Consider the following 14437-nt stretch of genomic DNA (forward strand, 5'->3'; position numbering starts at 1 on the left):
GTATGATTACTGAAAAACCTTCAAGACTGACTTTGGTCTTTGTGAGATCAGACTTTCAATTCCCAGAATTAGGTCTCCATTTACTTCTGTCATTTTCAAACCATTTCAACATCTCCCATTTTTGCTTCATGCTTTATCTTTCTCCACAAAATTTAAACTCTTTGAGGGCAAAGATTGCCTTGCTAACTTGTATTTATATTCCCAATGTTTACCACATTGTCTGTACCATACTATATTTAAATATTCATTCAGTTCTGAGCCATGAATTACCTCTAAAAAGCTCTTTATAAACCTTAAAGGGTTATATAAATGTCATAGATGTGTACATGACATTTTTTTTCAATCTGTCACTATACAAATTCATTGTGCAAAATATGGTTTACTTATACAATGATCAATTATATCTGTTAAGTTTATGTGAAAACCTAAGGGTGAAGAAGGTACAATGTTAATTAGGAGAAGGGGGACAAAATATTATGTTTTTATTTTCCTTTTTGTATAAAGATTTTTTGAGGGAAAATTGTTCTTAAAGGGGGGAAATTATCCTCGTCTCAATTTTATGTTTTTTTCTATCCTTTAGATCTCTGAAATGAAAGGAATGTGTGACTGAGAAGAATTCCCAATTTCCCAGGAGGTCTTGCAAGAGCAAGAAAATGGGAAAATGAGATCCCTTACAAACGCAACTTCTTTAAATTCTCAAAATAGTCTCCTTGTCCTTGTCAAAGATCACTTGTCAAGTATTACTATAGAAAACTCCTAGAAGTATTGCATTCCCATCTTTGTGTTGCTTCTGGTTTGACAATATTGCTACTACCCATCCCAGGAGCTGGCAGTCCAAAATATGGTGCCTCTATGTAATTTTGGCCTTGGGGGAAAGTAGCATATGACATCTGAAAACACAAATATCCCAAGAGTTCTTTTGCAATTAAAGCAACTATGCCCTGGATAGTCTTCAAATGACTATGTTGTGCTAATTAATGGAAAATGTGAAGTAAAGATGGTGACAGCTCAATTGCAAGAAAGTGAAGCTCATATCATTTGACACCAGAAACCCAAGATGAAATCTCTCTAGGGTATGACACCATTGCATGTAGCTTATTTGGTTACCAGACAACTGCTGTTTGTTTGAAATGCGTACTTACATTTGAAAGATGAAATATATCTTACATATTCTTTCATATGCTAACCTGATACTTAGCTATAGAGTCTGTTATATTTTTTTCTACATTACACCACACATTTTTTTATATTTACTCCCTTCTATAAATGGATGATACTCCATGTCCCATCTTTATACAAGCTTTTCTCCATGTCTAGAATGCATTCCCTGTTGGAATACCTGCTTTCCCTCAAGAATCACTTGCTACCTTCTACAGAAGCTTTTTTTTGGTCCTTTAGACACTGCTGCCTTCCTCCCCAAGTTACCTTGTATCACTACTGTATATGCTTTGGATATACATATATACATCCCCCCACACACATATATCATTAGTAGAATGTAAGCTACTTAAGGGTAAAGACTTTTTAAAAATTTCTTTGTAGCCTTGGCACTCAGCCTGATGCGTATTACAGATGTAAATGCTTATTGATTGACTGATTTGTTCTAGATCTACTAATTACCTCTTGATCTATTATGCTCCTATTAATGCAATGTAATTATAAAGGGAAGTTTGCTATATCACATTTTCCAAGTCAGAGAAGCTGTATACAAATCTTGGCTCAGGTACTTACTACCTGGATGATGAAGACACACTGATTTGCCCATCTTGACCTTTTTTCATCTATAAAAAAGGGAGTAGGGCCAGATGACAACTAAGGTCACTTCCAATCCTGATTTATGATGGAACATCTAGGTAACACAGTAGACAAAGTGTTCGATTATAGTCAGAAAAATCTAAATTCAAATTGTCTTAGATACTTAACTACTACATGATACTGGGAAAGTCACTTAATCTTTTTTGCCTCAGTTTCCTCATCTGTACAATGAACTGGAGAATGAAATAACAAATTCCTCCAGTATCTATGCCAAGAAAACTCCAAATGGGGTTGTGAACAACTGAACAACAACATGATGATCTTAAGATCATCTCAAACAAACTACCTATTTGTCATTTACACTTCCTCCTCTTCACTTCTCTGCCAAATAACCTCCTCCTGCTTCTGAGCCACCACATATACTACTTCCTTGCTTAAAAGGTCATTTTCCCAATTCCTCTACCAAATTGTGCCATTTCTTCTGTCCAAAGTCAGCTCAGGACACTTAGTCTATTGTGTCTAACCAGATTACATCCACCTAGTTTCACTCTCCTCAGCAAGTCCTCCACCCACTTTCTTAGCACCCCTATCACTGTCTGGATAATTAAAGTTTGCGATGCCAGCTTGGTCTTTGTTACTTGGATTTAAAATACAGATATTTGCATTTGTCATTCTCTTGATCACAGAATTCTTGAGAGCAGAGACTATGTCTCCTAAACTCAACAGATCATCTAATATGGTGATTATTTGTCTCAAAGGTCTCTAAGGACAGAAACTCTGCTGTTTTTCATTTTTTCTATTTTCTCCATTGCTTAGAACACAGTCTCACATATAGTTGTTGCTTAATGTTTGTTAAATGTAATTAAATCATTTTTAATTCAGTTATATAGCAGATTATACAATCATAGATCCTACATTTAAAGCTAAAAGGGACCTTAGAGGTTATTTAAGAGTGATCCTGCTTTGCAGATGAGGAAACTGAAGTCCAGGAAGGTTAAATTACTTTCCAAAAGCTAATACATAAGTAATAATTATCTGAGTCAAGCTCAGCCCCAAATCAATAAATGTTGACTGAATGACTAACTAGGTTACTTGGCAAAGACTCGAGATAATTCAGACAGCACGTACACTACTGATAAGAATAGCTCATTCACATATGGGGAATTCAGCCACCAACACATAGAAATGTATCTAATTCTTCTGAGCAACACAAGTCTAAATAAAACTGCAGAAGAATAGATCTGCATCATTTTTCAGGTTTTCTGTTAACTGCAATAAAAATCTCCTATGGCCTGTGAGAACACCTAGAAGAAACCTGAATATGGGAAGGTACAGCTTTTGGAAAGGAATGCAAGAGTGACAAAAGGGCAGGCAGGCAAAAAGGTAAACCCAAGATAGGTGTTTATGGGTGGGGGCATCAGTACAAGATACAATTACTGTCCTTTAAAGGAAGCTCTCAGGGTAGAGTTCAGAGAAGCTACTGTGCCTAACAGAAAGGAGACTGAACATAGACACAAGGGATTGATATATCTACTCTTGAGCACATCATTTTGTCTAACTCCAGGTGAAAAATAAGAATGAAAATACTTGTTTTACCTTCATTACAAGGCTATCGTGAAAAAAAGGCTTTGTAAGCTATCATATGCTCTATATGAACAGACTCTCTGCAACTAAACTCTGGATGCTGAGAACATGCAGTTCTCTCCATACAAGAAACTTCCCCATCAGCTGAATTCTTAATGGGAGACATTATTCCCTTTTCCAGGAATCTTTCAGCTCTCGCATTTGTCTTGCTCATTTTACAGGTGAAAAAAACCACAACCAAGACTCAAAGACACTGATTAAAGTCTACTAATCAATCAATCAATTAGTATTTAAACTGATGACAACATGATGAGTGCTGTGGAGACATAACTCCTGCTCTCAAGGAGTTTACATTCTAATGAGGAAGATCACATGTTTTCCTTTAAGATAAAAATACTTAATAACTGTACTAAGATTTTTAGGACACCTGGTATAAAATATACCAAATGAAAGAATACATGGTAGATTGAGGGAAAGATTAGGAAGGAGGTGGAGGGATGGGGAGAATACTAACAGTTGAGTAGAGGGTAGGAGCAAGGCAAGGTCCAGAAGACTACAGAAAATGATGTTTAAGTAGATCCTTGAAAGAAAGCAGGGATTACAAAACTCAGAGGTGAAAATATACTGAACATAAAGGACAGGCAGTATAAATAAAAGCACCAGAGATGGAGGATGATGGAGTGTTTTGTATATGGAATAAGAGGTGATCAGTATGGTGATAATGAAGTATGCAATAAAGAAAGTTATGTTTAAGAAGAAGAAATGGAAAGGGAGGAGAGGACAGATTGGGAAGAGATTTAATGTTTTTTTTTTTGTTTTTGCTTTAATGAATTTATATTTAAGCTTATAGGCAGTAGTAAGCCACTAAAGTTTACAGAGAGGGAGACAGAACTTACATGATGTGATTTAGATCTACATCTTTGGAAAAAACACTTCAGTGATACTTTGAACAAATAAGTCTGAAGAACAAGACACTCTTTTGAGCAATAGGCCATAAGGGCTTAACAAGGGTTGTGGTCACATAAGTAGAAAAGAAGGAATGAATGTGAGAAATGTTGTGAAGATAGACTGATATGAGAACTGATTGGTTAGGTGGAGTGAATAAGGGGAAGAAGTCAGGGATGACAGCAAGATTTAAAACCCAGGCACCTGAAAGGATACTCAGGACATCGATAATGTTGATATTGATAATATCTGAAGATATCAATAATATCTTCAGAAGAAATTGGACATAGTAGAAAAGAAAATAATTTCTGTTTTGGACATGTGAATAGAAAAAGTGAGACTAAATTTCAGGTCAATTGGACCAGTCCTATGTTCTTTTCACTATATCTACTTCCTATTTGCTTTATTCAATTACTAGGATATATTTTAGTGTCAAGTAGGTCCTAGTAACAATCATTCTACTATATGAGAAAACTGGGGATGGCAATTTTCCACTCTGGGACTTCTTTATCTGTGAGCACATGGACATAATATTCATACCAAATGCTCCTTAATTCACTGATTGATTGACATAACATCCTCTATAGTTTTGTCTTTTACCAATTTCAAAATGCTGGGACTGAATAAATTTTGTAGGGGAAAAAAAAACCCTTAAGCCAGTATCCCTAGACATATGTACACCTGTTTCCTCAAAAAGATCAAGACTTATATTTTCTGGGGTCTTTTTCTCTCAAGTCAGAGTAGTGATATTTTCAGCAGGAAATTTCACAGCTTGAATACCAGCTGCATATAAAAAAATAATCTAAGCTAAATTAGTTTTTACACCTAACAGCCCGAGAACAATAAAGGAAATAATTTAAAGAAGGGAAGAAGAGGGAAAAAAAAACTAATTCAGCTTATTAGAAATCAACAGCTGTTTCTCAAATCACAGAATCACCTACCTTCCCTATGTTTCAACTTATATCTTATCTTGAACATGTGAGTCATTACTAGGGTAATTATTTACCTTAAATAACAGTGTGTCAAGGCAAGAAAAAGTTTTTAGAACATGACCATTAAATTAATTTTGTTCTGCGTGGTATGTGAAATAATACATTTTTAAATTTCGGGGTTTTTTTTGGTGGTGGTGGTTTCTTTTAGTGGCACTACTACACTACAAACTCTAATTGAAATCAAGAGGAAATGATTGGGAAAGGAGGAGAAATTACTTGTAATATGAGTCATTATTAATATTCCATCATATTAAAATGCTAATACCAGTGTCTAGTTTTTATTCACATCATTTATATTTATGTAATACTTTAAGGTTTACAAAACACTTTCAACATGTTATCATGTTTAGTCCTCATATCAATCTTGTCAAGATAAGTATTATTATCCCCATTTTACAAGTGTGAAAGACTGAGGAGAGTGATTATGTGACAAATCTATGAGCACTAATTAATAATTCTATTACTTGCCTAGGATTTCACAAAGATTTACTTTACAGGGAAGCTAGAATTTCAACACAGTTCTTCTAAATCCAAACCCAATACTCTTTCTACTATACTTCTTTGCATTTTCTCTTATTATATTATGACTGCCAACTCTGCTTCATTTAAATCCAGTTCACTCATTAGTAAAACACATCTCTTTTGTGATGTCATTGGTACAAAGAACTTCAACAACAGCAATTATATGACATCAATTCCTTTAAAAATCTCAAAGTGAAAAATCTTTAGAAATCCAGGACCACCTTTCAATTTTCACTCTATTAAGAAATGAATAGAAACTGGAAACTGAGTTGATGCCCCTTAGTTGGAGAATGGCTGAATAAGTTATACTATATGAATGTTACAGGTTATGTTCTATAAGAAACGATCAGCAAGATGATTACAGAGAAGCCTGGAGAGACTTACATGAACTTATGTATTTTATTTGTTAACAGGTTAAGTTCTGTGGCAATTAGGATTCCTGATATAGTTACGATTAGGGTGGAGAGTTTTATAAGAGTGGGTATAATTATTGTGATTATTGTGGTTGGAGGGATGTTTGATGTTAGTAGGAACTCTGTGAAGAGGGTGGTGTGAACAGAACCAGGAGATCATTGTACATGGCAACAAGATTATATAATGATCAATTCTTATGGACATGGCTTTTTTTTCAACAATGAGATGATTCAGGCCAGTTCCAATAGTCTTGTGATGAAGAGAGCCATCTGTACCCATAGAGAAGACTGTGGGAACTGAGTGTGGTTCACAACATATTTTCATTTTTTGTTGTTGTTTGCTTGCATTTTGTTTTCTTTCTCATTTTTTCCCTTTTTGACCTGATTTTTCTTGTGCAGCACGATAATTGTGGAAATATGTATAGAAGAATTGCATGGGTTTAATATATATTGGATTACTTGCCATGTAGGGAAGGAAGTAGGAGGAAGGGAGGGAAAAATTTGGAGCACAAGGTTTTGCAAGGGTGAATGCTAAAAATTATTCATGCATACATTTTGAAAATAAAAAGCCTTAATAAAAAAGAAATGAATGGAAACATGAAATTCTGAAGATAAATTAGAAATGAAAAATATAATGTATATATACATATCACGTGTATACATTTTCTCTCTGTGTATATGTATACATAATCATCTAAGGAAATATTTAATTACAGTGCCCTCTACACTCTCAATATTTACCAAATTGAATTGAATGAATTAAAAATATAAAGTTTTTATATTACTTTTTGAAGATTAAAAACCACTTTTCTTTTTCATTAGCTCAGCTACACATATTCTTCCAAAAGGTATCAAAGAAAAAGGTAGTCCATAAGGACTTGTTTTACAAAGTGGTACATATTCTGTGCTCTATATTGCTTAAGCAACTGTTGGAAGTAACTAGTAAAAGGGTCCCTTGGGTAAGTATACAAAATTAAAAAAAAAACAATTCAACCAGGTCATTGAAGGGGAAAGCGGAACACAAAATGGAAGAATAATGAACTGATGTACTTACAGCACAGATTAAAGAGAACCAAACCATATGGTCAGATCTTCCTTGCCCATTGCCCTTGACATTAACATAGTTGATCTGTAGTGCCAAAATGAGATGTGAAATGCCAAAGAGGAAGACTCTCTCTAGAAAGTACTCTGCTTCTGTTGCTGGGCTCTAAATCAAGTCTGAAAAAAGAAGCTCCAGCTGATCAGATCTGTCACAACAGTGAAGGAGACAGAAAATCTTTTCAAGACACTTAATATTAAATTAATTCATAATATCCTTTCATCAAAAAAGAAAAGAAGTTCTGTGAATAGAGATTCAGGAATCTATCATTTTGTTTTCCCCTACACTATGGCAAAACTTGTCCAGCCAGAATGATACTCCTGCCCCACTAATTTTCAGAGTTGGAAAGGCCTTTGGCTTTTGCAGAATCACAGAATCTCAGAGTTAGAAGGGACCTGAGAAGCCATCTAGTTTAAGTTTTACCTGGATAAGAATGCCTTCCACAACATCTCCAACAAGTCAGTATTATACCTTTCCTAAAGACTTCCAGTGAGGAGGAGTCCACTAAATTCCATTCCCCTATGGCAAGGCATTCCATCTCACTATAAGAGATCTCTAATTGGCAGGAAGTTTCTACTTAGCATAGAACCGAAATATGTCTCTTTGTAACTTCCATCCATTTCTTTCTTCGGGTTTTTGGAATAATAACATGATGCCAGGGCATGAGAGAAGCTTACACATTCACTCTGCCACACCAACTCACTATTTTTAATTGTGGCTCATGAAAGACCAGACATAAATAGAAGAATCATGTTCACTTCTCCTACAATTCCACTGCTACAGTAAAACTATAACACTTTGGACTTTGCCCAGAAAGACATTCTTAGGCTTAAATGATAGTGCAAATAGTTCAGAAGGAGTTACACCTATTTTGTCTATCATTGGCACAGACAGGCAGGCAGATTGAGTCATTTTAGAAGTGAACAAAGGGAAGAGTGAGAGACTTGTCAGTTGAGAGGTGGGGTCTAAAAAGACAAGCTTTCAAGCAGCTTTTCTGCCAAACTACAGGTCTACCCATAGAAATATAGCAAAGTTTTTCAATTTAAACAAGAATTGAAACTAAAGCTTTAGTAAGTCAATTCAGAAAAGAGGCATCAAACTCTTTATCCAAAAAAGAAAAAAAAAACCTTAATCTTTGCTATATCATTTCATTTTATTTCACTTATGGGTAAAGGAAAAAAAGGTTCTCATTTCCTATCACTTTCCATTTTAGTTATGGGCTAGCTTCCAAAAGAGTGATCAGAATTATATAAATGTGCTTTTACTTTATACAACATATATATTCTTGAAAAGGATTTTTGTGAATCAAATTTCTGTAAATCAATCACATTTTAAATTCCATTTAAATAATCATATGGCAAAATTTTCAAAGTAGAATGCCAAGGTGAGAAGCCCTGTCCTCTTGGCAAGCTGTAGGAATGGTGACTTTTGATACATCTTTAGAGGTGGAAATGAAGGGGATGTGCCAATAACTCCACATTGACTTTCATCAGAGAGACCGCCAGTCCCTGCTTTAGATGCTCTAAGGGATTTTGGCATTTAACAAGGATTCTCTAGGGAACCCTAATTTGAAAAGGATAATCACCCCAAATTTAACAATTTTGTACATCTAAATGTTTAAATATTGTGTTTGTTTCAAGAGAGATTTGGCTATAAATTCTCTATCATGGCATTTTGGTGGCTTGTATTCTATTTCTCTTTTTACTAAGTGTCATTTTAAGCTCAGCTTAGCACTAAAAAGGCAAATACTAGTTCAGCCGTTCTAGGATATGTTTTTATTGAATTAAATTTGGATATACTCAGGGGAGATGGAGGGCTAAAGGAAGTGTTTTCTTCACCTAAAGATCTGAATAACTTGCCATGTTGATAGCCCCAGGTTACAACCTAAAAAGCTGATTCACTTTTCCTATCCTAGTGTCACAAGTTTCTGTGAGATAATGAAGTACTGAAAACCTGTGGGTCTTCAAATGCCTACTTGTCAACAATGTCCTTGGGGGGAAAGAAAGCAATGTTCTTTACCTTGGGGACTAAGAGAGGAAGAATGAGGAGAAGATATAAAAGGCAAGACATCACCCAGTTTCTATCCTTCACAGTTCTATATTAAGTCTAGGAGTCAAATTTGATTCAACAAATATTTGACTTTTAAGACAGTTGGCTAAGAATTATGGAAGAATACACATATAAAATATAGTCCCAGCCCTCAGTTTTCAGTTTAATTCAGAATAAAAGATACGTATAAAATTCAAGGCAATATATGCTCAGTGTGGGTTCTATGAATGATTCAAACTATTAATTCTTTAGCTTTTTGGTTTAGGACCTTTTTACATTCTAAAAAGCCTCCCAAAAAAGTTTTTGCTTATTTAGATAATTTTTGTAGATATTTAACTAGGTGTTACAGTGGATAAAGCACTAGTCCTGGAGTCAGGAACACTTAAGTTCAAATTTAGTCCCAGACACTTTCTAGCTGTGTGATCCTGGGCAAGTCATTTAACCCTGTCTGCCTCAATTTCGTCATCTGCAAAATGAGCTGGAGAAATAAATGATAAACCTCTCCAGTATCTTTGACAAGAAAATTCCAAATGCAGTCACAGACAGTAGGACAAAACTGAAATAACTCAGCAACACAATAAAATATTTATCATATTAGAATTAAAATTTGTTTTAATATTATTGTGAAAATAGTTCTATAGTTCTAACCTCAAAAATCCTCCAAAGGGGCCTCAGAAGGGTCCCTCTGGATCACACTTTGACAACCATTATAGAGATAATAAGTTCCAACTTTTCCCCTCCTTTCCCCCACCCCCTCCTTTAGATGGCAGATAATTAAATACATGTTAAATATATTAAATTATATTTTAAATCATATATATATATACACATATATATATACACACACACACATATATATATATATATGTATACACACATATTTATACAGTTATCTTGATGCACAAGAAAAATTGAATCTAGAAACAAAGAAAAAACCCAAGAAGGAAAACAAAAATGCAAGCAAACAATGACAGAAAGAGTGGAAATACTATATCCTGGTAATTTCCCATATTCATTTCCCATAATTCTCTCTCTGGGTGTGGCTGACTTTCTTCATTATTAAACAATTGGAACTGGTTTGAATCATCTCATTGTTGAAGAGAGCCACATCCATCAGAATTGATCATCGAATAATTTTGTTGTTGCCATGTATAATGATATTCTGGTTCTGTTCATTTCACTTAACATCGATTCATGTAAGTCTCTCCTCTCTGAAATCATCCTGTTGGTCATTTCTTACAGAACAATAATATTCCATAACATTCACATATCACAATTTATTCATCCATTCTCCAATTGATGGGCATCCACTCAGTTTCCAGTTTCTAGACACTAGAAAAAGGGTTGCCACAAATATTTTTGCACATGTGGGTCCCTTTCCCTTCTTTAAGATCTCTCTGGGATACAAGCCTAGTAGAAGCACTGCTGGGTCAAAGGGTATGCACAGTTTGATAACTTTTTGAGCATAGTTCCAAATTGCTTTCCAGAATGATTGGATTTGTTTACAATTCCACCAACAATGTATCAATATCCCAGTTTTCCCATATCCCCTTCAACATTCATCATTATCTTTTCCTGTCATCTTAGCTAATCTGAGAGATATGTAGTGGTATCTCAAAGTTGTCTTAATTTGTATTTCTCTGATCAATAATGATTTGGAGCACTTTTTCATATAACTAGAAACAGTTTCCATTTTTTTCATCTGAAAATCATCTGTTCATATCTTTTGATCATTTAGCAAGTGGAGAATGGTTTGATTTCTTATAAATTGGAATCAATTCTCTGTATAATTTGGCAATGAGGCCTTTACCAGAATCTTTGAATGTAAAAAATGTTTTTCCAGTTTATTGCTTCCCTTCTAATCTTGTTTGCAATAGTTTTGTTTGTATAAAAACTTTTAAATTTAATATAATAAAATTAGCTATTTTGTGTGATGATCTCTAGTTCTTTGGTCACAAATTCCTCCCTCCTCTGTAATGTTCTCTAAATTATAATGTTCTCTGGGAGCAGAGAACCTGTAAGAATTCTAACACCCCTCCACCGATCTGAGAGGTAAACTAACCTATTTTTTTTGTAATTTATTTATAATCTCATTTTTTATGTTTAGATCATGAACTCATTTTGATCTTATCTTGGTATTATATATTAAGTGTGGGTCAGTGCCTAATTTCTGCCATATTAGTTTCCAGTTTTCCCAGCAGTTTTTGTCAAATAGTGAATTCTTATCCCAAATATTGAGGTCTTTGGGTTTGTTAAACACTAAATTACTAGTTATTGACTATTTTGTCCTGGGAACCCAATCAGTTCTACTGATCAACTAGTCTATTTCTTAACCAGTACTAAATGGTTTTGATGACTGCTACTTTATAATATAGTTTTAGATCTGGTATAGCTAGGGCACCTTCATTTGATTTTTTAAAATTAGTTCCCTTGAAATTCTAGTTCTTTCAGATAAGTTTTGTTGTTATTTTTTCTACATCAGTAAAATAGTTTCTTAGGTGTTTGATTGGTATAGCACTAAATACATAGATTAATTTAGGTAGTATTGTCTATTTATTATATTCACTTGACCTATCCAAGAGCACTTAATATTTTTTCCAATTGTTTAGATCTGATTTTATTTGTGTGGAAAGTACTTTGTAGTTTTGCTCATATAGTTCCTGAATTTCCCTTGGCAGATAGATTCCCAAATATCTTATACTGCTGACAGTTATTTTACATGGAATTACTCTTTGTATCTCTTGCTGTTGGATTTTGTGAGTGATGTATACAAATGCTGATGATTTATGTGGATTTATTTTGCATCTTGCAACTTTGCTACTATTGTGGATTATTTCTATTAGCGTTTTGGTAGATTTTCTGGAGTTCTCTAAATATACCATCATATTATCTGCAAAGAGTGATAATTTGGTTTCCTCATTACCTATTCTAATTTCTTTCATCTCTTTTTCCCAAAGCTAGTATTTATAATACAATATTGAATACTAATGATGATAGTAGGCAATTTTGTTTCACTCCTGATCTTATTGGGAATGGTTTCAGTTTATTCCCATTACATATAATGCTTACTGATGGTTTTAAATAGATGCCACTGACTATTTTAAGGAAGAGTCCATTTATTCCTATACTTTCTAGTGTTTTTAATAGATATGGGTGTTGGATTTTATCAAATACTTTTTCTGCATCTATTGAGATGATCATATGGTTTTTGTTAATTTGGTTATTGATATAGTCAATTATGATAATAGTTTTCCTAATATTGAACCAGCCCTGCATTCCTGGTATATATCCTACTTGGTCATAGTGTATTATCCTGGGGATGATTTTTTAAATCTCTTTGCTGATATTTAATTAAGATTTTTGCATTAATATTCATTAGGAAGATTGGTCTATAATTTTCTTTGTTTGTTTTTGTCCTACCTGGTTTAGGTATCAGTACCATGTCTGTGTCATAAAAGGAATTTTGTAGGAGTCTTTCATTCCCTATTTTTTCAAATAGTTTACATAGTGATTGAGTTAATTGTTCTTTAAATGTTTGGTAGAATTCACATATAAATCCATCTGGTCCTGGGGATTTTTCCTTAGGGAGTTGACTAATAGCTTGTTCTATTTCTTTTTCTAAAATGGTACTATTGCTTCCTCCTCTGTTAATCTGGGAAGCCTATATTTGTGAAGGTAGTCATCCATTTCACTTAGGTTATCAAATTTATTGGCATAAAGTTGGGCAAAATAACTCCTAATTATGGCTCAGATTTTCTCTTCATTGGTGGAACATTCTCACTTTTCATTGTTAAGACTAACAATTTGATTTTCCTCTTTCCTTTTTCTAATCAGATTTACCAAAGGTTTATCTATTTTGTTGGTTTTTTTCACACACACACACAAAACAACAACTCTTAGTTTTATTTATTTATTAACTCAATATATTTTTTTTTTTACTTTCAATTTTATTTTTAGAATTTCAAGTTCAGTGTTTGATTGGAGTTTTTTTAATTTGCTGTTTTTCTAGCTTTTTTAGTTACATTGGTCTTCTCTTTCTCTGTTTTATGCAAGTAAGCCTCTAGAGATATAAAATTTCTCCTTATTATCGCTTTGGCTGCATTCCACAAAATTTGGTATGTTTTCTCATTATTGTCATTCTCTTGGATGAAATGATTAATTCTGTCTATGATTTGCTGTTTCACCCAATCATTCTTTAGGATGAGATTATTTAATTTCTAATTACCTGTTGGTCTATTTTCCCCTGGCTTTTTAACTGAATGTAGTTTTTATTACATCATGATTCTGAAAAGAATGCATTTACTATTTCTGACTTTCTGCATTTGATTTTGAGGTCTTTATGTCCTAATATATGGTCAATTTTTATATAGGTTCTATGAACTGCCTAGAAGAAAGTATTTGTTCAAATTTCTCCAAAGATCTATCGTGCCTAACTTTTCTAGTATTCTACTTACCTCTTTAACTTCTTTCTTATTTATTTTGTGTTTGATTTATCTAATTATAAGAGTACAAGGTTGAGATCTCCTACTATTATAGTTTTGCTGTCTGTTTTTTCTTGCAGCTCTCTTAGCTTCTCCTTTAGGAATTTAGATGCTATATCACTTGGTACATATGTATTTAGTATTGATATTGTATCATTATCTATAGTACCTTTTAGCAAAAGATTGTGCCCTTCCTTATCTCTTTTAATTAGCTCAATTGTTGCTTTTGTTTGATCTGAGATCAGGATGGCTACCCCTGCTTTTTTTACTTTACCTGAAGCATAGTAGATTCTGCTCCAGTTTTTTACTTTTACTCTGTATGTATCACCCTGCTTTAAATGTGTTTCCTGTAAATAACATATTGTAGGATTCTGTTTTTTAATCCAATCTGCTATCTGCCTTTGCCTTATGCGATAGTTCACCCCATTCACTTTTATGGTTAAAACTATTAGTTCTATATTTTCTGCCACTTTATTAACCCCAGATTATACTTTTCTCTTTCCTTTTCCCCTTACTCCCCTTCCCAGTACTTAGCTCATGGGCACCACCTGCCTCAAGCAGCCCTCCCTCTTTCTTATAGCTTTCCCCTATTATTTC

General features: G+C 33.9%; 1 protein-coding gene across 13 annotated transcripts in view; it reads right to left on the reverse strand.

The window, feature by feature from the left end:
- Positions 1–14437, reverse strand: part of ATXN1 (ataxin 1) — a 504682-nt gene that overhangs the window by 355186 nt on the left and 135059 nt on the right. Inside the window, exon 5 of one of the 13 annotated variants that reach the window (XM_074272225.1) lies at positions 7266–7429. The exons of the other annotated variants lie outside the window; for them this stretch is intronic. The gene's annotated coding sequence lies outside the window, so the exon portion shown is untranslated. The remainder of the gene's footprint in view (positions 1–7265; positions 7430–14437) is intronic. 13 annotated transcript variants of the gene reach the window in all.

The sequence above is a fragment of the Sminthopsis crassicaudata genome, chromosome 1 (genome assembly GCF_048593235.1).
Source record: "Sminthopsis crassicaudata isolate SCR6 chromosome 1, ASM4859323v1, whole genome shotgun sequence".
Classification (NCBI taxonomy): Eukaryota; Metazoa; Chordata; class Mammalia; order Dasyuromorphia; family Dasyuridae; genus Sminthopsis; species Sminthopsis crassicaudata.